This window comes from Pteropus vampyrus, unplaced genomic scaffold (genome assembly GCF_000151845.1).
Source record: "Pteropus vampyrus isolate Shadow unplaced genomic scaffold, Pvam_2.0 Scaffold140, whole genome shotgun sequence".
Lineage (NCBI taxonomy): Eukaryota > Metazoa > Chordata > Mammalia > Chiroptera > Pteropodidae > Pteropus > Pteropus vampyrus.
The window spans coordinates 4,487,417-4,493,543 of record NW_011888921.1 but is presented as its reverse complement, the minus strand read 5'-3'; the positions used below and the strand labels follow the sequence as shown (position 1 = coordinate 4,493,543).

Genomic DNA, 6,127 nt, shown 5'->3' with positions numbered 1-6,127 from the left:
AAAGATATTCCGTGTCCTTGGATTGGAAGAATCGACATAGTTAAAATGACTTTATTACCTAAAACATTATACAGATTTAATGCAATCCCCATCAAAATCCCATCAGCATTTTTTAAAGAAATAAAACAAAATCATCAGATTTGTATGGAAGCACAAAAGATCCCGAATTGCCAAAGCCATCCTGAGAAAAAAGAATGAGGCCGGAGGCATCACTCTGCCTGACTTCAAATTATACTACAAAGCAACATTAATCAAAACGGCATGGTATTGGCAGCAAGACAGACACAAAGACCAGTGGAACAGAACTGAGAGTCCAGAAATAAACCCATGTTTATTTGGGCAAGTAATTTTTGACAAAAGAGCAAAAAACCTATGGTGGAGAAAAGAAAGCCTCTTCAAAAAATGATGCTGTGAAAACTGGAAAGCCACCTGCAAAAGAATGAAACTAGACTGTTATCCATCACCACACACCAGAATTAACTCAAAATGGATTAAGAACCTGAATATAAGACCTGAAACAATGAAATACATAGAAGAAAAAATAGGAACCAAACTCAAGGACCTTGGACTTAAAGAGGATTTTATGAATTTGGCTTCAAAGGCAATGGAAGTAAAAGCAAAAGTAAATGAATGGGACTATATCAAACTAAAAAGCTTCTGCTCAGCAAAAGAAACCATCAACAAGGTAAAGAGACAACCATCCTAATGGGAAAATATATTTGCAAGCAACGTCTCTGATAAGAGCCTCATATCCAAAATATACAAAGAACTCATACAACTCAATAACAACAAAAAGAACAAATGATCCAATCAAAAAATGGGCAGACACTTCTCCCTAGAGGACATACAAATGGCCAACAAATATATGAAAAGATGCTCAACATTGCTAGCTACTAGGGAAATGCAAATCAAAACCACAATGAGATACCATATCATACCTGTTAGAATAGCTATAATCAACAAGGCAAGTAATAACAAGTGCTGGAGAGGATGCAGAGAAAAAGGAACCCTCATACACTGCTGGTGGGACTGCAAATTGGTAGAGCCACTATGGAAAACAGTATGGAGTTTCCTCAAAAAACTAAGAATTGATCTACCATATGATCCAGCAATCCTTCTACTGTGTATTTATCCCAAGACTTGAAAACCCATATCTGAAAAGATATTTGCACACCAGTGTTCATAGCAGCATTATCCATGGTGGGCAGGACATGGAAGCCATCAAAGTGTCCTACAATAGATGATTGGCTAAAGAAGTTGTGGTACATATATACAATGTGATATTACTCAGCCACAAGAAGGGATGAAATACTCCCATTTGTGACAACATGGATAGACTTCGAGATAATCATAAGCCCGAAATAAGCCAGACAGAAAAAATTGAAAATCATATGATATCACTTATATGTAGGATATAAACCTAAAAGCAACAAATGAGCAAGATAAACAAGCAGAGACTCATAGACATGGACAATAGACTAGTGGTTACCAGAGGGTGGGAGGGAGGAGAGAGGGGGGAGGTAGGTGAGGTAAAAAGGGTCAAATATGTAAATTATAAGTTATGTAAATTACATCAAGTGAATTTAAAAAAACCTATTGAACAATTACTTAATTGCACATTTGGAATGAAAAATTTAAATATTTTTATTAAAGACATGATAAGATTATGAAGGGCTTCCAAGATCAGTTGAGTGAATGTGTGCCTCACCTGAAAATGAGGAGTGGTAAATGTAAAGCCCTTCTAAAGAGATTTCTGGAAATTGGAGTGGTATTTTGTTTGTTTGTTTGCTTGTTATTGGCTCCAGTGGTTCTAGGCCCAGGATTACATCTGTATGTTTGAGCTAAAGAGAATATTGCTCCTTAAAAAACTATCTCTATTCTTTTGAATTAGACTGTACCCCACTACAACAGAAGTGCCACTCCACTACAATAACCTTCCGATGATTTTCCTCTCTAACTCTAACATCTCTCCCTGGGAATGGACAAAGAAGAGGCTCTGACAAGTTTCCTATTGCCACCTTACAAATTTCTTTTTTTATATTTATAAGATATAACATTTTTCATCCTTTTATTATTAACCTTTCTGTACATGGTATTTAAGGTAAAACTCTTAAGCAGCAATTAATTGATAATTTCTATTTTTTGGTTGGAGTATTTAGTCCTTTTATATTTAATATAATTACTGATGTAGTTGGATTTAATTTCCCATCTCACCATTTGTTCTTTGTTTGTCACACCTGCCCTGTATTTCTTTTTCTCTTTCTTGCCTTATTTTGGGTTAACTGTTTTTTTTTAAAAAAATCACTCCATTCTTTCCTTTCTATTAGGAGGCAGTCTTTTACTCTTGTTTTAGTTGTTACCCTGGATATTATCACATGTATTCTATAAATTGTACTTTTCTCACTTCCTGGGCAATGAAAAGGTAGTTTAAATGCTTTCTACCCCTCCCTAACCTTTTGTGTTGTTATTGTGGTGCATTTTGATTATATGTGTGTGCATGCATATACATGTGTATATATGTATACATATGCATGTGTGTGTACAATGTCTCAAGACATTATTATGTTACTATACAGGTCAATATTCATTTGAATTTACCCACAGGTTCAAACTTTTAGGTGCTCTTAATTCATTCCTCTATTTTGATGTTTCCATTTAGGAACGTTTTCCTGCTATATAAAGAAATCCTTTCAGTATTTCTGTTATGCAAGTATGCTAGTGCCAAATGTTTTCAGTTGTTGTTTGTCTGAAAATATTTCTCTTTTTTTTTTTTTGAAAAGGCAGAATTTTAATACCTGTTTTAATTAATAGGTTAAGTCATGCAGTTATAACATAATTACAATTTTATGAAAGGGTATTATTGTTTTAAAAAAGGCATATTCATTACTTAAGTAATATCTAGTATTTTGTTGGTATACCACTGTGTCAAAGGCTCTGGCCAAAAACATCCCAAACAAAACACTCAATCCAATGTTTTAAGCCTCACTTTGTTAATTAAGCCTGTATGCAGCATGTGATGCCTCTAAAAGAAAAGGAACACAAAATCAGGCAGAGCTGGGGAGGCTGTCAATGCTTAGAGTTGTCAGGTAAACTGCAGACAGGGATACCAAGTACTTTTTTTTTTTATTAATCTAACTGAATTATTGTTCGATTACTCAACACAATAGATCTTCAAAAGAAATGAAACATTAATTAGCATGATAAGAAGATTAATACATTATTTGGACTACATGTCATACTTATATTTAGCAAATTCAGATAGTTTTAACAAAGAAAGCCTCCCTCATTTGCAGTTATGAAGATAATTATCCATTTGGATTTTTTTTTTTTTGCTGAACTAAACAGAACTGATGAGCTGTAAATGATATTGTTTTATGTAATAAAAATACTAGCTTTTTTCATTTATGTTTATAAGCAAGCATTCACTGCTTGAATCAAGGTTAAGCTTGTTAATTTAATAAAGGCAATTTTATTTTAGCAACATGTACTTATTTTATTCTAAAAGAATAAAATACATAAAGAGAATAGCATCCTGTGAAATTGACTTAAATTTCGCTGATATGAAATAACAATAACTCATTTTAGGACCCTATCATCTTCTGAAAAATGCCACTTCTTAAATGTGTCATACCATCCCAGACTTGGCCAGAGCAAAATAATGCAAGCAACTAATTGCTTGGCTCCAATGAAAGTTAATTAACATGTCGGAACAAGCTATGGAGCAAGGAAGCATAACCAGATGAAAGGAGACTTTTTATTTAAAGGCAAAATATCTCATATGTCCTTCACAGGCAAGTTCTACTTTCACACTTACCAATCTGTATATGATCTCTTAACCTTGACTTCTTTCTTCTTAAAGGGCTGATTTAGGTTGAGTTGTTGAGAATGATGTCCATAAGAGAAAGAGATTTCTGTGGTTACATGTAAACCTGTGATAGGTTTGCAGAAGTTACAGGTAAAGATGGTAGTTAAGAAATCAGCAATGATCCATCTATTTGAAGTTCAAACCAGCTTCACTGTACACCCTAAAGACTTTCTCAATGGCGTTGACACAGACGGCTGCTCTCAGGTTCAATCTTAGGTTATACTTTATGGCTATATAAATGATTTGCCTGGCAGAAAACTCCATAGTGTAAGCTAAGGCAGAATGCACAATGTTTTTCTTGGATGCACTTGGTAATGCTTTGGAACCCTGCTGTGGGTAAAAGAGGCGCTTTCCAAATTTTCTTTCTAAACTCTCTGAAACAGACATGAGCAGGTAAGAGTTAGAATCTCTTTCCTATTTGAAGGTCAAATGGCCATAGCTGATGTGATTTATATTCTTCAGCCACTAAAAGTAAGATATTGTCACTCCTCCAGCATTTAAGCAGAGGTCAGGAATAATCATGATGTTTCTCTCCAGAAAAATCTTATCAGCTTCTGGAGTTGTTGGTCCATTGGCAGCTTTGGCAATGATCTTGGCTCTGACTCTGGGTGCATTGGATTTGGTCCACTGCTTCTTATTGGCAGCAGGGATCAGTCTGCTTCCAAGATGTTTCCTTTCTAGGGCTTTGCCTTGGGGAAGCCCAGAATCCACCAGTGTTGCAATTTGAAGTTTTCTAGTTCCTTTGGATCAATGCCATATGAATTCCATATGCTCCCACTAGACTCACCAACAGGAACACATTTAGCACCAATAAGATGCAAATATCTCATAGAATGCAGGCCTACATTGTCAAATCCCTGAATAACAAATTTTTCTCTCCAAATCCTGGAGTCATTCCTAAAATGCTCATGTGAAAAGCTTCAATGAAGAAGTTTTCAATCACATGGAAAACACCATGGGCAGTAGCAAAGATACTACCGTGGATACCACTTTGACTGATGGGTTTACCAGTAATGCAGGCATGTGCATTGATATCAGTGTGTTCTATGGTGCTGGCATAGGTGCCAACAATCCAGGACAGCTCCGGCTCTCCTGTGCGGGTGTCTGGGAAAGGCACATCAGCACTAGGACCAATTAAGCCCTTTTTCTGGTAGTTCCGTGGAGAACCTCCTTGAGATCTTTTCCAATTCATTATTGTAGTTCTTAGGATCGATCTTAACATCAGCTTAAGTACCCTCAGTTGACACATCAATCACAGCACATTTATACATTATCAGAGAAACCAAAGCTTTTACTTTATCTACACTCACATTTTTACTATCACGTTTACCTCCTTTACAGGGCTCTCAGTGCTGGTTGTGTTGGGTTTATTAGCCCTGGATGACTTCCCGGAGCTGTTGCCGCGCTGGATGGGGAAGGACAGGTTCAGCACATGCTTACAGGGCTTTATGGTTCGCAGGATGCCGTGCGTTAGGTTCTGCTTCTGCTTCTGCTCCTCGCTCTCCGGGGTCTTGCCGTATTCCATCAGTTTGTCCTCCACTGTGGTGGCGCCACGGTCGAAAAAGCCCCCCACCATCTTGAAGAAGTTGGGGTCGTCCTCGAGGTCTGCAGTCCTGCTGTAGTGTCACCGGGCAGGCGGCGCAGGCCTGGACAGTCTGGACTGCAGCTGCAGACGCCAGCGCCGCGGGGCAGGGCGGCAGTGGCGTTTCGCCCAGGCAGCAGCACGTGGAGGCCAGGCGGGGGCGCCGCGGGAGAGGCCCCGGGGACGGCTGTCCGTTAAGCTTCCTGCCTTCGTGGCTGCCCTCTCCCCTCTGGCCGCTGGCCACCTGACCTGGAGGAGCCGGCTGCGGCACAGCGACGCCCGAGAAGGCAGGGCGGGGACGGGCCCCTGGTGCGTGTGTAACTAACGAGCTGGGCCTGGGCCTCCCTCTGCCCAGCCCGCCCGGTATGTGGCTGCAGAGAAAAGAACCTCTCCCTTTATTTCTGAGGTACCTTTGAAGTATTGAACTTCCTTTCCGTGTATTTTCTTCCATCATTTTCAAATGTCAATCCCCTATCTTAAGGCTTCCATCACTTCTGTTGGGAAATCAGTTTGCAGTTTAATGGTTGCTCCTTCGAAGGCAGGCACACTCCTTCTTATTTCCCAGGTAAAAAGTACAAATGGAGGCCCTTGACTCCAGGCCCTTTCGTGTCCCACCCTTGAGTCCTTCATGAAGTCAGAGGGTCTTTGCATGCTTAAAGAATTCAGCTCACACAATCAAG

The 6,127-nt window shown here is 39.1% G+C and overlaps 1 pseudogene; it reads right to left on the bottom strand.

Moving 5' to 3' along the window:
* Positions 1–3,991: 3,991 nt before the first annotated feature.
* Positions 3,992–5,441, bottom strand: LOC105297579 (annotated as a pseudogene).
* Positions 5,442–6,127: the final 686 nt, after the last annotated feature.